Source organism: Carcharodon carcharias, chromosome 3, assembly GCF_017639515.1.
Source record: "Carcharodon carcharias isolate sCarCar2 chromosome 3, sCarCar2.pri, whole genome shotgun sequence".
NCBI classification, from domain to species: domain Eukaryota; kingdom Metazoa; phylum Chordata; class Chondrichthyes; order Lamniformes; family Lamnidae; genus Carcharodon; species Carcharodon carcharias.
In genome coordinates, this window is record NC_054469.1 from 89823913 (window position 1) to 89839236 (window position 15324).

Sequence of the window (15324 nt, forward strand, 5' to 3'; positions counted from 1 at the left end):
ATCTCCATGGAGAAGATGGCGGATGCCATGGAGACCCTGGTCCAGCAAAACCCGGAGATGTGTGCAAAAACTCCATCATGACAGCCATGGGTGAGTTCCTGCAGTGGCGATGCGAGAGGGAAATGCAACATCTCCCCAGGTGCTCCTTCCCCTCAAGGAATCAGGCCAGGACAGTTGAGCACCCAAAGAGAGGAGGAGTGGCAGCTGGACACCCCTGGATCACCCACTCAGGAATCTCAGAGCCTGTACACTCCCCCTGAGTCCCCTTTGCCTGTGACCCCTTAACTTTGTCCTCTATCACTACGGAAGGAGCCCACAGTGCTCTGGAATTATCTTGGCATTTTTAGGAATTAAAATTTACTCTCCAGGTCACTGCTACGGGCAAACCAATGATAACATTGTAGGTGTACTAAAAAATCTTGGAGTTCTAAAACAAAATCTTTGAACGCTTTAATAAATTAACCATAAAAATATCGGAAATTGGATAAAAAGACTATTTGCTTGACAGCCAATAAACAGCCAGATAAGTAAAATAATTTTCAATTTCCAATTGGCATGGAGAGGCAGTGCAACAAGAAGATAGATGGGTCAGATGCTCAATAGCAGGAGCTTGGGGGTGGGGCATTTGGAGGAAGGAAACCAGGTGATGAAACTTGCTGGGCTATCTTTAACAAAAGTTGGGAACTCTGTGCCTGCTTGAGTTTTTCACTCCAACATTATTCTGTTGGCTGAGGGATAATGTGGAGTAGACAGGTTTCAACTCATAAACTTTATTACAAAGAGTTTTTCAGATGCTACATGCTCGATCAGGACTCTCATCAGGAAGCCCCACCCCCAGATTGCCCGCACTTAGGGCTCATTGGTCAGAGCTTCCCAGAATATCGCATGACCCCGATGAACAGCAGGAGAGACTATATCTTCAGTTACTACATTTCCTCCCCCTTTAGTCTTTTTACAATTTCTATTTACAGGGAAACATTTGAATATCAAACAACATATATATATATATATATACAACTTCGGGTGATTAAAGGTCAAGTTTCTGAGGTGCTCTCCTTATACGCCTAGAATGGCGTTGCTCAACCACTTAAGGTTCTTCAACAGGATCTGGAACTGCAGCATTAGTTCCATCATTAGAAAGTAGAAGTTCTGGGTTTGGCATGTCTATTCTAGATTGATCTGTCACCTCAGGAATTGGTGGTTTGACTTTAATCACAGGTGGAATAGTTGTCTAATAAATGTCTCTCTAGCACAAATATGATCTACATGCTTACAAATGATTCTATCTTCCACTTGTACTTGAAAAGACAATGGATCAGTTTCTGAGACAATGGAACCCAACTAGGTCCACTTCCAAAATTTTGCACAAATACCCTGTCACCTTAACCGAATGTGCAAGGTTTGCTGTGTTCATCATGATTCAGTTTTTGATTACCCTGATTCTGCGCTACCTTCCCCTCTAAATTTGGAGGTTTAACCATGCACATAGGTGGCATTTCATCAATAATTCAGATGGTGTTGAACCTGTAGTTGAATGTGGCGTTGTATGATAACTGAGAAGAAAGCGGGAAAGTTGAGATTCTATATACCGTGATAACCTTTTCATACCAGACTTGAAAGTTTGTACAGCTCTCTCGGCTAAACCATTCAATGAGGGATGGTATGGGGTTGTTTTAACATGTCTGATTCCATTCAGATTCATGAATTTCTGAAACTCTGTGCTGGTAAAGAAATCATAAGAAAATAAGATTTCAGGTAGGCCATGTATGATAGTTGAGCTTGATGTTGGCAATTTTACTTCATATGCATCCATCCATTTACAATGTGCATATACAATCATGGTATCTAAGAACGGTCCCACATAATCAATATGTAGTTTAATCCAGAGTTGGCCGGGCCACACCCATGGTTGCAGTAGAGCTGAAACAGGGAACTTCTGTTGTTGTTGACAATGGAGACAGTGCTTGGCCATGCTGTCAATGTCACTGTCAATGCCTGGCCAACAGACGTAGCTTTGCGCAAACATTTTAATCTTCGATCTGCCTGGATGTGCACAATGAAGCTTTGTCAAGAGTGGTTTGCTACCTTGTGATGGGATGACAACTCTTGATCCCCACAACAATATTCCATCTTGACAACTTAACTCTTTGTTTTTGGCATGGAATGGTCTCAACTCTTCAGATACTTGATACTCTTCAGAATTTGATCATCCTTGCAGAACAAAGTCTTTGACTTTCAACAATATTGGATCTCTGTTTGTCCAATTTCTAATTTGCTTCGTACAGACAGGCGAAGAATCAGAGAAATTCAGTACTAGCACAACTTCTTGTGGAACAGGAGCATGTACAATGCTATCTGGTAATGGGAGACAACTGAGTGTGTTCACATTTGTGATGTGTAAGCCAGAACAGCACATAAAAGTATACACAAAAGCAGGTAATATCAGAGACCAACATTGTATTCTTGCTGAGGCTATCGGCGGAATGGCCTTATCCTCACTGAATAAACCCATTAATGGTTTATGGTCTGACACAATGGTGAAATGTCGTCCATGTGGGTACTGGTGGAATTTCTTCACTCCACATACGCTCTAGCTAGGAATAACCCTTCTCGGCTATGGAGACAGTTTATGAGACATAGCCAATGGGGCTTTCTGATTCATTTTCCATTCTATGTGATAACACCACTCCTACACCATAAGAATAGGCATCACATGTTAATACCAACTCCTTTGATACCAAGAAACACAAGTGCAATAGTTTATTTACTTTCATAAAAGCTTCTTCATGTTGTGAATACCGCAACCAACAGTGATTCTTTTTTAACAATGAGTTTAATGGTGCCAACACAGTTGATAAGTCAAACAAGAAGCAGCTATAGTAGTTGATCATACCCAGGAAGTACTCGAGTTCAGTTACATTGGATGGTGAGGGTGCATCTGTTATTGCTCGAATGTTCTCTCTTATCGGATGCATGGCATCCAGGTAAGTAACTTCTGGTGCTTGAAATGTGCATTTTTCCTTCTTTTGATAAGGTGCCACATAAAATGTTATTGCAGAAGATAAGAGCTCACGGTATTGGGGTTAATGCATTAGCATGGATTGAGGATTAGTTAACACACCAAAGACAGAGAGTCGGGATTAGTGGGTCTTTTTCAGGTTGGAAATATGTAACTTGTGGAGTGCCACAAGGATCACCCCTAGGGCCTCAATTATTTACTATCTATATTAATGACTTGGAGGAGGGGGCAGAGTGTAGGGTATCCAAATTTGCTGATGATACAAAAATAGGTGGGAGGGCATGTTGTGATGAGGACATAAGGAATCTGCAAGGGGATATAGATAGGTTGAGTGAGTGGGCAAAAACTTGGCAGATGGAGTTTAATGTAGGAAAGTGTGAGGTCATGTACTTTGGTAGGAAGAATCAAAAGGCAGACTATTTTTTAAATGGAAAGAGATTCCAAAAAAGTGCAGCACAGAGGGATCTGGATGTTCTTGTGCATGAAACACAAAAGGTTAGCATGCAGGTGCAGCAAGTAATTAAGAAGGTAAATGGAATTTTGGCCTGTATTGTGAGGGGGTTAGAGTTTAAAAATAGGGAAGTGTTGTTACAACTGTACGGGGTGTTGGTGAGGCCACACCTGGAGTACTATGTACAGTTTTGGTCCCCTGGTATTTAAGAAAGGATATACTGGCATTGGAGGCAGTTCAAAAGAGATTCACTAGGCTGATTCCTGGGATGAATGAGTTGACTTATCAAGAACAGCTAAACAAGTTAGACCTTTATTTATTAGAATTTAGAAGAATGAGGGGTGATCTTACTGAAACGTACAAGATTCTGAAGGACTTGACAGAGTAGATGTTGAGAAGATGTTTCCACTAGTGGGGGAATCTTGAACTAGGGGACATAGTTACAGAATAAGGGACACTCATTTAAAACTGTGATGTGAAAGAATTTCTTCTCTCAGAGGGTAGTGAATGTCTGAAATTCTCTACTCCAGAGAGCTGTGGAGACCAGATCACTGAAAGTATTTAAAGGGAAGGTAGATAGATTTTTAAAATATCAGGGAGTTGAGGACTATGAGGAGCTGGCACAAAAGAGAAGTTAAGGCTTGGGGCAGATCAGCCATGATCTTATTGAATGGTGGGGCAGGCTTGATGGGCTGAATGGCCTACTCCTCTTATTTCTTATGTTCTTATGTTCTTTAACTATTGCTGGCTTCTTAGCATATGATCCTTCTTAGCACCTCCTCCAAGTTGGCCAAGTGTTTGGTCTTGGTTGACCCCGTGATCAGAACATCATCCGGGTATACCATCACTCAGGGAAGACTCTCCATTGTCCTTTGGAAGATAGCGCATGTAGATGATACTCCAAAGGGTAAGCAAGTGTACTTATAAAGGCCCTTGTGTGTGTTAATAGTCACGTATTCCCTCGATATGCTATCCAGCTCTAATTGTTGGTAGGCATGGCTCATACCCAATTTTGTATAGGATTTGCCTCCAGCTAACTTTGCATATAAGCCATCTATCCTTGGAATGGGGTACTTTTTTAGTTTTGCTGAGTTATTTACTGTCAATTTATAGTCCCCAAAAATGCGAATTGTTTGGTCAGGCTTAACTGCCGGAACTATAGGTGCTGCCCATTCTGAGAATTGGATAGGTTGGATAATGCCCAGCTTTTCTCACCAGCACAGTTTTGTTATCACCTTTTCATTCAATGCATAAGGCACAGGTCTGGCCTTAAAGAAACATGGTGTTGCCTGAGGATCCACATATATCTTGGCCTACACACCTTTTAATTTCCCTAATTCATCCTGAAATACCATGTCGTATTTCCTTAACAGCTCAAGAACTCCTCCTGTTTTCAGGTGAAATATCTCAGACTAGTCAAGCTTGATCTTCTGTAACCGGTCTCGGCCTAAAAGACTAGGTCCTTCTTTCACTACTATCACAGGCAGCTGGGCTGTCTGCTGCCTATAAGACACTAGAACTATGTTGATGCCGTTTACCTGAATAGGTTCTCCCGTGTATGTCTTTAATTTAGCAGTTGTCCACTCCAGCTTTATTGGCTGTCTACCTTAAATAAGGAATTTGAAAGTGTGCTCTCCCACCACTGTAGTTGAGGCACCCCTATCCACCTCCATTATTTATGGTGTCTCATTAACTTGGATTATCACAGTGATAGGTTCGGATTTTACAGCGGTGACGTTGTGCAGAGAATACATGTCAATATCGGCGGCTTCAGGTTCTGCTGTATTTTTTAATTCGATCATGTTGGTTTGCTGCTTTACAAGCTGTTTCGACTTCACCCTGCATTGCCTTATTACGTGACCTTTCTTATAGCAATAACGGCATTCTGTCTCCTTGAATGTACAGGTGTCCAGTCTGTGGTCACCTCCACATCTATAACAACTTAATCTTGGAGTTGCTGCTGAAGCACCAGGCCTTTTCACATTTCTAACAGCAGACATTGCATCTCGCTTTGGTGCTGTGGGTCTGGTTTTCGCACCATGCCCAGCAGTAGGTTCCTGCCCCACATGAAGAACAGCACCATGTGTTGCAAAGCTTTCGAGTCTCTCACAACACTTTTCATGGTGAGGGAGATTTCTAGGGTGCGCTTAAAGTTGAGTAAACAGTGCTGTATGGCATTGTCCTGAATTCCACAAACTAATCTGTCCCGCAGCGTATCATTTAATGTGTCCCCGAAGTCGCAGTGTTTTATTAATTGCTTGATGTTCGCTACGTAAGTTGCGATGGACTCTCCCAGGGCACTAACTATTGAATTAAATTTAAAGCAATGCATTATTATGGATGGCTTCAGCTGGAAGTGCATTTTCACAAGATCCACTAATTCATTATAACACTTAGAATTGGGTGCACTCAGGGCCGTCAGATTGTGAATGAGATTGTATGTCTTACCGCCACATACACTCAAAAGGATGGCTTTCCGCTTTTCCTCCGTGGTAATTTTGTTCACTATGAAATAAAATCTGAGGTGCTCTGCATGCTGGCTCCAGTCTTCCATAGTCACATCATAAGGAGCGATTCTGCCGAAGAGTGGCATGACTGGTGAGTGGCCTTTTTTTTTCTTAAGATTTAATGTACTCACAGTAACAAGGCGAGTTACAGCATTGTTTTTTACCCTCGCCACCAAATGTAATGACTCGATGGAGCAGACAGGTTTCAACAAGAAACAGATAAACTTTATTACAGACAGCTTTTCAGGTGCTACACACTCAATCAGAACTCTCATCAGGAAGCCTCACCCCCGAATTTCCTCCGCTTAGGGCTCATTGGCTAGACCCTCCCAGAACAACACATGACAGACAGCAGGAGTGGCTATACTTTCAGTTACTACAGATAAATATTGGCCAGGACACTGGAAAGGATTCCCTGTTCTTCTTTGAATAATGCACCCACATTAAAATAGTACAGAGAGGTATTTGTTAGGCATTCGTATAAGAACAGTGCAGAGCATATTCACTAGTTTAAATTAATCATTACACATTATGGAAAAGGACGGCTGGAGGAATCAGAAGTTAGAGGGCTCATGGAAAACTGGCTGGCAGGAGTCAGTAGAATTGTCAAATTTGATTATTTCATACCTTTAGAGATGAGGAATTTTCTGTATGAAGGTTGGCCATGAAGCTTAAGTGATTGAAAGTGAGACAAATAATTTCAGTGGTGACCAGGAATCTACAGAATATTAGATGCCCTGGTTACGAGTTATGATTCATGAAATAAAGAAAAAATGATGGGGTGCTCAATCTAAATTTACCAGCACATATTGTCTCTGCTGTTCAGTTACATATGTTGCACAAATTATTCATAGCAATTGTATTCAGGGCACTGTCAACGCATCAATAATTAAATTACACCCATCCAAAGCAAGACAATGATTATAAATTACAAATTAGAGTTGAACCTGGTGATGCAGCTCCTGCCTCTGGTTTCCTTCCACTTAAAAACAATGAATCTTATGTAATAATTACCACATAATTTTAGATAAACTGCTTACAAATGAAAGCCTTCTAACTATATTGTCCAGTGGCTTATAGATCTAAAATAAGAACCTGTTTTATGTAATTAATAGTGTTTGAACATATTTATTTTATTCAATTAATATTTTACAGGACATCATTTGCAAATAACATGAACATTTAAAAAGATTTAATGGAGACTTCACAAAAAACAAATTAAAATCCTTATAATAAAGAAATTCAAATGAAAAATTAATCACTTAGCCTCATTTTCAGTCTCTTCCATAATGCAGTGTAACACATTAAAAAGTTGGCTATATGCAATTAAGAATTAAATCCTTGCTTCATTTGTTGTTTTCACTGCAATGCAGAACATCTAAAAGTAATTCTTAAATGAAAAATTGCATCTCAACTCCTCTTGAGCAGAAATACATTATTGTGTTCCAAAATTGCATCAGAATACTTCCCAAAATAGTTTGAAAATATTGGATACACACAAAACCCAACCCAGTTCTTCACAGTAATACCTAAAGAATGAGAAAACTTCTGTGTAAACCACAAAGCATTAAATGCTTTCAAGAGAGACTGTCAGTAGAAAGGGACCTTTCAAATATCATAATATTGCAAAACAATTAGGTTTGAAATGCTTAAATCATTTCAATTTTTCTGCTAATGGTATAATGTATTTTTGTGGCATCAAGGAACCTCTGCAAAACTGCAGTCAATGGGAAATAGGGGGAAAAGTCTGCGCTGGATGGAGTCATGCCTAGCACAAAGGAAATTAGTTCTGGTTGCTGGAGGTCAGTCATTTCAGCTCCAGGACATCACTGCAGGAGTTCCTCAGGGTATTGCCCTAGGCCCAACCATCTTCAGCTTCCTTCCATCATAAGGTCAGAAGTGGGGAAATTCACTGATGAATGCACATTTTTAAAATTCATTCATAGGATGTGGGTTTTGCTGGCTGGGCCAGCATTTATTGCCCATCCCTAATTTGCCCTTGAGAAGGTGGTAAGCTGCCTTCCTGAACCGCTGCAGCCCATGTGGTGTAGGTACACCCACAGTGCTGTTAGGAAGGGAGTTCCAGGTTTTGACCCTGCGACAGTGAAGGAAGAATGGTGAGTGACTTGGAGGGGAACATCCAGGTGGTGGTTTTCCCATCCACCTGCTGCCCTTGTCCTTCTAAGTGGTAGTGGTCGTGGGTTTGGAAGGTGCTGTCTAAGGAAGCTTGGTGAATTCCTGCAGTGCAACGTGTTGATCATACACACTACTGCTACTGTTCATCGGTGATGGAGGGAATGAATGTTTGTGGATGGGGTGTCATTCAAATGGGCTGCTTTGTTCTGGATGTTGTCGAGCTTCTTGAATGTTGTGGGGGCTGCACTCATCCAGGCAAGTGGAGAGTATGCCATTGAATGTTAGTTGCTACTTGTCAGTCCATGCCTGAATATTGTCCAGGTCTTGATGCGTTTGGATATAGACTGCTTCAGTATCTAAGGGGTTACAAATGGTACTGAACATTATACAATCATCAACAAACATCCCCACTTCTGACCTTATGATGGAAGGAAGGTCATTGATGAAGCAGCTAAAGATGGTTGGGCCTAGGACACTACCCTGAGGAACTCCTGCAGTGATGCCCTAGAGCTGAGATGACTGACCTCCAACAACTACAACCATCTTCCTTTGTGCTAGGTATGACTCCAACCAGTGGAGAGTTTTCCCCTTGATTCCCATTGACTCCAGTTTTGCTTGTGTTCCTTGATGTCACAATCGGTCAAATGCTGCCTTGATGTCAAGGGCCCTGACCCTCACCTCACTTCAGAAATTCAGTTCTTTTGTCCATGTTTGAACCAAGGCTTTACTGAGGTCAGGAGCTGAGTAGACCTGGCATCAGTGAGCAGGTTATTGCTAAACAAGTGTTGCTTGATAGCAGTGTTGATGACCCCTTCTATTACTTTACTGATGGTCGAGAGTAGACTGAAGGGTGGTAATTGGCCAGTTTGGATTTGTCCTGCTTTTTGTGGATGGGACATACCTGGGCAATTTTCAACATGTCTGGGTAGATGCCAGTGTTGTAGCTATACTGGAACAGCTTGGCTAGGGCTGCGGCAGGTTTTGGAGCACAAGTCTTCAGTACTATTGCTGGAATATTGTAAGGACCCATAGCCTTTGCAGTATCCAGTTTCTTGATGTCATGTGGAGTGAATTGAAGTGGTTGAAGACTGGCATTTGTGATGCTGGGGACCTCCGGAGGAGACCAAGATGGATCATCCACTTGGCACTTCTGGCTGAAGATTGTAGCAAATGCTTCAGCCTTATGTTTTGCACTGATCTGCAGGGCTCCCCCATCATTGAGGATGGTGATATATGTGGAGCCTCCCCCTCCAGTGAGTTGTTTAATTGTCCACCACAATTTACGACTGGATGTGGCAGGACTGCAGAGCTTAGATCTTATCCGTTGGTTGTGGGACCACTTAGCTCTGTCTGTCACTTGCTGCTTATGCTGTTTGGCATGCAGGTAGTCCTGTATTATAGCTTCATCAGGTTGACACCTTATTTTTAGGCATGCCTGGTGCTGCTCCTGGCATGCCCTCTGCACTCTTCATGAACCAGGGTTGATCCCCTGGCTTGATGGTAATGGTAAAGTGGGGGATATGCCGGGCCATGAGGTTACAAATTGTGTTTGAGTACAATTCTGCTACTGCTGATGGCCCACAGCACCCCATGGATCCCAATTAGCATGGCGGTAGTGCCACACAACATGATGGATTGTATCCTCAACGTGAAGGTGGACTTCCATAACGACTGTACGGTGGTCACTTACACCGATACTGTCATGGACAGATGCATCTGCAGCAGACAGGTTGATGAGGATGAGGTAAAGCATGTTTTTTTTCTTGTTGCTTCCTTCACCACCTGCCACAGGCCCAGTCTCCCTAAATGTTCATCACCATTCGTGATTCCTCAGATACTGCAGCATTCCAAGTCCAAATGCAGCAAGGCCTGGACAATATTCAGGCTTGGGCTGACAAGTGGCAAGTAACATTAGTGCCACCAAATTGCCAGACAATGACCATCTCCTACAAAAGTGAATGCCCCTGAATATTCATTGGCATTACCATTGCTGAGACCCCACTATCAACATCCTGGGTGTTACCATTGACCAGAAACTGAACTGGACTAGCCATATAAATACTATAGCTACAAGAGCTAGTCAGAGGCTAGGAATCCTGTGGCGAGTAACTCACCTCCTGACTCCCCAAAACCTGTCCACCATCTACAAGGCACAAGTTATGAGTGTAACAGAATACTCTTCATTTGCCTGGATGAGTGCACCTCCAACAACACTCAAGAAGCTTAACACCAACCTGCTTGATTGGCATCAATTCCAAAAAAACATTCACTCCCTCCATCACTGATGAACAGTGGCAGCAGTGTGTACCATCTACAAGATGCACTGCAGAAACTCACCAAGTCTCCTTAGGCAGCATCTTCCAAACCTATGACCACTATGATCTAGAAGGACAAGGGCAGCAGATACATGGAAACACCACCACCGAGAAGTTCCCCCCCAAGCCACTAACCACCCTGACTTTGAAATATATTGCCATTCCTTGACTGTTGCTGGTTCAAAATCCTGGCACTCCCTCCGTAACAGCACTATGGGTGTACCTACACCACAAGGATTGCAGCGGTTCAGGAAGGCAGCTCACCACCACCTTCTCAAGGGCAGTTAGGGCTGGGCAATAAATGCTGGCCTAGCCAGCAATGCCCGCATCCCATAAATGAATAAACAAAGATATGTAGAGAGCACTAAAATAAATAGTTGATGAGATGCTTGAAAAACTAAGGCTATTTTTTCTGTGGAAGAGAAGGCTGAAGATCTTCAATATGTTGTTAAAATATTACGATGGTTCAAGTTGGGAAAACCTATGGGCTGAATTTTTATTTGTAAGAGCACATGAGTTTGGATGCAGGGCCAAAATTTTCACGTCAGCGTGCGGGGGCGGGTCCTGCATGCTGATGCGTAAAATGACACACTGTGACATCGGACGTGTGTGCCAACGTCACCACACATCATTCAGATCTTTTGTTTTGAGGGCTCGCGCCAGAGGTCTGCCGACCTGTCAAAGGCCTGTTGAGGCCATGAAAAAACGAACTGAAGTAATTATCAACACTGCCCATCCAACCTTAAGGTTGGCGGGCAGGCGAAGAGCCCAAGCGGCCATCGCGTTTTTCAGGAAACTTCATCCACAGGCGAGAAGAGATTTCCTGAAGCTTTTATTACATAAATAATTATTTTTCTCACAATTCATATACACTGTCACATGAGGGGACATGTCTAAATTATTCTTTCTTTAATTAAAACTTTCAATATGAGCTTAATCTCCGTGAGGCAGCTCTGTGCAGGGGGGCAGGGGTGTGGTATGTGGTAAGGCTGTCCGCATTCCTTCTTCCCCTGGACTTAATCAGGCTGGAGTCGGGAAAGCGACACACACTCTGCCATGTACCTTCCCACCCCATTATACAGACCTCCGCTTCTCAGCTCATCCTGGGCCGGGGGGACATGATTCCGCCATTAGCTTTGTTTCTCTCCCCATGGAAACTGCCAAACTTGCTGAGTATTTCCAGCATTTTTCATTCTTATTTCAGATTTCCAGCATTTGCAGTACATAGATGTTTTATAGTAGATTTTTTCTTCATAAGATAATTTGAAAACAGAAGTTAAAGAAAGGCAAAAATAAAAGGCAATCATTGACTTTACAGAGCTTAAGATAAAAACAAACATGAGTTTATTAGAGTTGACAGGCATGGGTGAGTACTTCGCTGTTCATTTTAAAACAAAACCTTTGCAAATGCATAACCAGCTATGATTCTTCACCTTACATTAAACATTGAGTACTGCATATAAATGTAATCATTAGCTTGAAGCTTGGGGGAGACAATTCCTTGGAAGAGAACGTGAACACCACTAGATTATTACCTGTTGAGAAGCACTGTAATCACTATCCTCCATGGTAGAAATAGGGGCAGGGAGTGAGTTACTGTGAAGAAGCCAAGTGTCTATTTACTCGGTCCCATAGTGCACACATCACCCCCTCCAAATATTCCTGTGATTAATGTAACTGCTGATGTTGGCTCTCAATGTCCACAACTTTAGATCTGTGGCCCAAAGTTGCAGCCTTCATTTGGCAAAAGAACAGAACGCTTGGACTCATTTCCATCTGTGACCTGTTGATCTGAGATTTTCATTTTCCCTGCTGTAATGTGGCAGGGTTGATCTCTTAGCTGTGTGCCCCCCAGTTCCCATTCAATCAGGGGTGTTAAAGTTCCTCCTGCAACACCAATAACACCACTTTAGCAAAGGGTCTCCAGCTTAGCAGTACTTGGAGCAAAGGTCTGAAAACAAGCAGCCCCAGCCATATTTCCAAACCAGAACTATTACTGGCATATACTTCAGACTCCAACAGACCCACTTCATTGATGCCTTGCAAACAAAATATTTTGTCACAATCGGAATTTATTTTCATACAAAACAATGTGAAATCTGAATTCTAATAGTATCTAGACAAATTGAATCTATTTGAACCATCTTCCAACATAAACAATAGCTGTATATTGATGTCACCAGACCTTGTCTAGATTTATGGATAACTCTGAATTCTTTATTATTTTTGCCCACCACTGTTACAAGCTGTATCTAGTTCAAATGCAGTATCGTTAGTTAAAATTAGAAACGTATGAGAGCTTTCATGAGTTTTTCTTAGTTTTGTTGAACTTGAACCTTAAGAAGACATTCATTTCAACAAACTAGACAGTCACTCTACAGCAGAAATGTAATACATAATACCCTCTTTTAAGTTTGCTTCACTCTTATGTTATTGGTCAAAAGATAGCAATTTAAAAAAAAACATTCTCAGGGTTTAAGCGTCCTTGGGTTTTATTATCCTCATTTTCCTCGAGAAGGTAAAGGTGGGCATTCTTCTTGAATTGCTGCATCTGTGTAGTTAGAGTACACCTATAATGCTGTTATGTTGGATGTTCTTTGATTTTAACTCGATAACAATAAAGAAATGGCGATATATGTCAATGTCTGGCGTTCCAATCCACCTGCTGCTTTTGTCCTTCTTGGAGCTGAACACTGTGCAATCACCAGTGAAAAGCTCCTCTTCAGACCTCATGTTGGAAGGAAGATATTTGGGCCTTGGGTTCTGCTTTAAGAATCTCCTACAGGGATATCCTGGGGCTGGGAAGATTATCCAAAAAAGCAATTTACATTCATGTGTAAAACATCCCGAGGCACTTAAAAAGAGTGATACCAATAAGAAAATCAAATCGAACATTTCTTGACATTGAACCTGAGAAGGAGAAATCAGGAAAGGTGACCAACCCAGGAGGAAAGAAAATGCAGTAAAATCTGGGAAATAAGAATACTGGTTTGAACTGGTCTTGCATACCTTAAAATGGAACACCAGTAAAAGTGGGAAATAAGAGCACTGGTCTGAACTGGTCTAGTATACCTTAAAATGGAACATCAGTAAAAGTGGGAAATAAGAGCACTGGTCCGAACTGTTTTTTGCCTTCTGGGAATAGCTTGATCAAAGAGGTAGGCTTATAGACATCTCTTAAAAGAGGAGAGAGAAGTAGAAAGGGGGAGGGGTTTAAGGACAGAATTCCAGAATTTAGGGCAAAGACAGCTGAAAGCCTGACCGTGAGTGGCAATTAAAATCAGGGATGCGTAGAAGGCCAGATTTGCAAGAGGTAGAAACCTCAAAGGCTTGTAGGGCTGGAGAAGGCTTCAAAGATAGGGAGGGATGAGGCCACGGAAGGTTTTGAAAACAAGGATGAGGATTTTAAAATTGATGTGTTGTTAGATGGAGAGCTAGTTAAAATCATAGGTGAATGAATTTTGGAATCCATTAAGGCAACAGTGTTTTGGCTGAGCACCGTTTAGTCAGGTTGAAAAGTGGGAGGCTGGCTAGGAGAGCATTGTAGCCAAGTTTAGAGTTAACAAAGGCATGGATGAGAGTTTCAGCAGCTCAGAGTCGAGCAAAGATATGGAGGTGGAATTATGCAGTTTTTGTAATGGTGCTGATATGTGGTCAGAAACTCAACTCAAACGATAGCAATATTATCATTCGAAGCACAAACACAACACTAAAATTTTGAACAGTCTTACTCAGCCTAAGAGAGTTACCAGGGATGGAAACAGTGGACAGGTAACAGCATTTGTGATAGGGACCAAAGGAAATGGCTTTAATCTTCCCAATAGAGGAAATTTCTGTGCATTTAATATTGGATGTCGGACAAGCAGTGTGACTAATCAGAGACAGTTAAGGGAGGTGGTGGTGAGATAGAATTGAGTGTCATCAACACTTACGTGAAACCTGGTGTGTTTTTCGATGATCTTGCTTAGAGGTAACATGTAGATGAGAAATAGAAGGGAGACAAAGGACAAACCAGAGATAACAAAGCAAGTGCATGAAGAGAAACCACTGCATATTAAGTCGCTAAAGCTATGATTAGCAAGATAAGAATGGAAAGGGCAATTGGGGATGGGCAATAAATGCTGGCTTAGTCAGCAACGCCCACATCCCATGAGTGAAAATAAAAAAAAGAATAAAAATTTCACTTTTTAGTCTACCTCATACTGAGGGCCATTTGTTAGCTCTTACCAGACACTTGTAAATAACAGGATACAAACTGCCATACCATCAACTGAGGAATGTCAACATGGAAGTCTGAGTCAGGATACCTTAACATTTTTAGGGACGGTTTATGATTTTTTTCCAGAGAAAGAAAACAATTTCTCTGCCAAGGTGGTCTTATGCTATGCCTACCAATTCCATAAGAATTCTATACTTATTCTGAAAAGTATCATCTATTAAAGGTCCCATTTCTTACACAGGGTATTAGCTTGGCTCTGGATTACTAGTCCAGTGACATTACCATTATGCCACCGTCTCCCACCAACAGTTTCACTTCTTTTTATTTCCTTACCTTTCCTCCATCACTGATCATCACATCACCTTCTTTCGCATAATACAAAAGTAAAAGCCAACATAAAATACACATTCCAATCCAAATTTGTAAATTAAGTCACAACACAATACAACAGGATAATGCATTGCTAAATCCCCTACCTTCAACAAACTGATGGAGTCAGCATTAACCAGAAACTTAACTGACCAGCCATGTAAATACTGTGACTATAAGAGTAGGTCGGAGGCTGGATATTCTGCAGTGAGTAACTCACTTCCAGACTCCCCAAAACCTGTCCACCATCTACAAGATTGGAGAGTGATAGAAACCCCTACACTTGCCTGGATGATTGCAGCTCCAAC